At 45.9% G+C, this 4,104-nt stretch overlaps 1 non-coding gene across 1 annotated transcript; it reads left to right on the forward strand.

Moving 5' to 3' along the window:
• The first annotated feature begins 483 nt into the window (after positions 1-483).
• LOC115640162 lies at positions 484-677 on the forward strand. The gene has a single exon (XR_003997824.1). It is a non-coding gene; the product is annotated as a U2 spliceosomal RNA (small nuclear RNA).
• Positions 678-4,104: the final 3,427 nt, after the last annotated feature.

The raw sequence follows: 4,104 nt of genomic DNA on the forward strand, positions 1-4,104 counted from the left end.
TGGTTATATGAATGAAGGACAGCAGAAAGGTACTTGGCATTTCATGATTGATGGACTAACCGTAGCCTAAATCATTCTTGCTAGACAAGGCACATGAGTTCTAAAGCATAATGAATTGAAAGGCTGGCCAATCTATCTCTCTATTTCATTTTCTACTTTAGAAGCCTGCTCTTTACCCCTTTCAGTTGTAAAAATAGGCTATTGATTCCTACCTTTTCTTTCCTATCTGCTAAAGGGTTACTGATCCAGGAGAAGGAGGGGCTTGAGTTCTCTGGAGTAGCTCTTGACTGAGAGTGGCAATCTTAGGCCAGACTGTTGAAAAGCAGAGCACAGCCCCTGAATCAGTGGTGGGTTTGAGACTTAGATTTCACCAAGAGTCACATTCTGGATGACATGACTTTTTAAACCAAAACTTGCTATTTGGGGATAATTTAAATGTTCTGTGCAGAGGACTAGGAGTGTTTGTATTAACCTGTATTTTAGATCATTTTAACATTCGCTGGAATCAAAGTTTTAAACCTGTTCTTATCACTTTAAGAACTGCTACTTCCTCTATCTCAGGACTAGCTATGAAACTGATTTTTTGGAAGCGGGAGCTGGAACAGCAGCTTCCTGCATCCACTGCACTCAGCGCCCTGTTATTGCAGCACTGAACCTCCAGGAAAGGTGGCCCTCCCTTTGTGGAGAATATCGTGGCTGAAGAGCAGCGAAGAAAAGTGGTGTTGTCTGTCTTACCATTTGGTTTGTACTACGAGTATGGTTTGAGTCATTTGTAACTCTTTCATCAGTCACTAGTTACGTCTTTTACATACCCTCATACATACCTAGCCCTCTACTTGACTCCTTCATCCCCCCAGCCACCCGCAACCCTAGCCCTGACTCTGGCACTCCCACCCATACCGTGTGCCCCCTCTGCCTTGACACCTACACCCCCTCACATACCCAGCCCTGACTCTAACCCTCTGCCCCCAGCTCTCTGAGTCCTGGCTGCCAGCCCCGCACAGCCCACTGCTATTCTGGGGTTCTGGCTGATGGACCCTTGCCAGCCGGGGTCCCGGCCACAGGCCCCACTCAGCCCACTGCTAGCCTAGATGAACAGAACCCCAGCCAGCAGCGGGCTGAGCCGGCCGGCAGCATAAGATCAACATTTTAATTTCATTTTAAATGACGCTTCTTAAACATTTTGAAAACCTTGTTTATTTTACAATACAATACTAGTTTAGTTATATAATATATAGAATTATAGAGAGAGACCTTCTAAAAAAACGTTAACGTATTACCAGCACGCAAAACCTTAAATTAGACTGAATAACTGAAGACTCGGCACACCATTTCTGAAATGTTGCCGACCCCTGAGCTAATGTTACTTAGGGTTCACTTGACTATGTTCAACCTGAAATCAAAACCTAATAAACAAAGAATAAAAACTTAAGGAAACTGAGCTTAGCCTAGTTCCCTTGAAACTTAAAGTTTAAGAGCAAGTACAGCCTACTGATAGTAGATAGAGAGAGAGTGGAGGAAGTAAGTCAGAATGATAGAGCAAAGTGCTCTAGCGGGGTGGGTTACCTCTTTCATAGGGTATAAGTGCAAGTAATCCTTCCTCCTATGCCCAAATTTCATTCCTCACCCACAAAACATTAGGGTACGCTTACTTCTTAGGCTAGTTTGCTTGTGCGTGTTGATGACATGTACATATGCACATAAGTTCCCTTGTGGTGTACCTGTTAAGTCTGTAGGTACAACACTGAAAAAACCTCTTTGCCACTCTGCATTGTCGATTGGTCAAGGTAAAGGTCTGAGACAGGCGTGGGTACTTATCTATTTAAGTAACATAATAAAGGTCATTTTTCCTTTCTTAGTAAAAGGTCACAACAAAGATTTGCTAACTTTGCCTTAGCTTACCATAGAGGATATGGCCTGTAGGTCCTTGTAAGTCATGTCCCCCAGTTCCCTAATCATTTTTATTGCCCTCTGCTGGAATCTTTCCAGTTTGTCCACATCCTTTCTCACGTGGGTCCCAACCCCAAAAGTACTCACATTTCACCTCAATGGACCCAAAATGCTGGCTTTAAATATGTAAATAGGGTGCTGCCATGCAGGACCGGTGCTAGAGTTTTTCGCGCCCTAGGTGCACGCCCATTTTGCCGCCCTGCGCGCCGCTCCAACGGCTCCGGTGGACCTGCCACAGCCATTTCTGCGGAAGGTCCGTTGGTCCGCGGCTCCAGTGGAGCTGCAGCAGCCGTGCCTGCGGTAGGTCCACCGGAGCCGCGCGGGACCAGCAAACCGTCCGCAGGCATGACTGCGGCAGGTCCACCCTGCCGCCTGCCGCCCCCCCCCAGCAAAATGCCACCTGCCGAAAATCCTGGCACCCTAGGCGATTGCCTAGTTCGCCTCAATGGAAGCTCTGGCCCTGCTGCCATGGTCAAGTCACTCCCGAGCTCTCCAGCGGAGCCTGCTGGTAGAGAACAAGGTGAAAATTAGCCAGGATGTCACTCAGTCAAATCCCTGTGCTCCCTGCAGGTGGTATCAGAAAGCTACAAGATGGCTCACTTCCCATTCTCTCATCAGCTTCAGGCCTCAGGGATACAAATGCACAAACCAGCTGGGATTCTCCCCTGGCCTCAGGGTGTGGGGCTGCTCTGTGGGGATGGACTTGCACACTTGGGATATTAGTGCAAAGATACAATTTCAATTTCTCTTAGAGAAATTGGAAGGCAATTTATGTTTGGTAAAAATCTTATTTAGTGAAAGGAAAGCTGCAGTGACAGCCTGGGTATTGGGGTGCAAAACACTTTCCTCCTGGGAGAAACAAGAAGTTAGAATTAGAAATTTACATAGTTTGTTCCAGTGTTGGTACAGGTTTAATTTTGCTTCTGTGTAGGTTTGTTTCAGTCTGTGACCGTTTTGGTTTATTGGGTTGTTTTGGTTTTTTTATTTGGAATGGAGCTTTTAACTGACATTTGCTGGATTCAAGTGGCTGACCTGAAACACGGGTTTTGACATAGTTCTGCATATTTTATACAGATTTGGTCAGTATTCAAGGATTCAATTCCTTTATAGGAGGTTTTAGCGGTCATGCTTATTTATTTGATGTTATTTTATCATTCTGCTGTAGCACACCTTTTTGATAAAATGTTGAAGTTATTAATTTACAGCATTTGTTAGTTTTTATTTTTAAAAACAAAGTTTTTCTTAATGTTTGGGTTTTTAATTAAGCATTGTTTTTGTTTCAATTTTTCATTTAGGTTTTGATTATTGATAGGATCCTAAAGAGGGCTTTGGATTTAATACTAAAATTTAGACAGATTTAGATTATTTAAAACCCTGTTTACTATTTTAATAAAGGCTGTATTGCTCTGAACCGTGGCCAGGGTGTAGAGGAGATGAGCCTGGCCTTTAACTGAGAAGGAGCAGAGGCATGGCCCCCGTGAAGGGTGGGGCCAGATGATGGGTGGCACAGCCTCTCAATTTTTCTTGTCTAGCCCACCTCAGTCCTCCCCCCAAATGAGAAGAATCTGATGCCATCCCTGCTGGTCACTGGGTGTCACTGCTGCTCCATGGGAAACATGCTCTGTGCCTTACCCAGACTGGTGGGAAACACACTCTGTGCATTACCGTGACTGGTCTGTTGGTGTCACTGCTCGTAGAGGGCAGATACATGCTGTGCATTACGCCACCTGACCAGTGGGTGTCACTGCTGTATCAAGGGGAACACCTTCTGTGCATTACCCTGAATGACCACGAGGTGCCACTGCTTCTCCAAGGGAAACATGCTCTGTGTGTTACCCTGATTGGCCACTGGGTGTCACTGCTGCGCCAAGGGAGACATAAGAACGGCCAGACTGGTTCAGACGCAAAGTCCATCTAGCCCAGTATCCTCCTGTCTTCTGACAGTGGCCAGTGCCAGGTGCCCCAGAGGGAATGGACAGAGCAGGGAATCATCAAGTGATCCATCCCCTATTGCCCATTCCCAGCTTCTGGCAAACAGAGGCTACAGGCACCATCCCTGCCCACCCTGGCTAATAGCCCTTGATGGATCTATCCACCGTAAACTTATCTAGTTCTTTTTTGAACCCTGTTATAGTCTTGGCCTTCACAACATCC

This window comes from Gopherus evgoodei, unplaced genomic scaffold (genome assembly GCF_007399415.2).
Source record: "Gopherus evgoodei ecotype Sinaloan lineage unplaced genomic scaffold, rGopEvg1_v1.p scaffold_222_arrow_ctg1, whole genome shotgun sequence".
Lineage (NCBI taxonomy): Eukaryota > Metazoa > Chordata > Testudines > Testudinidae > Gopherus > Gopherus evgoodei.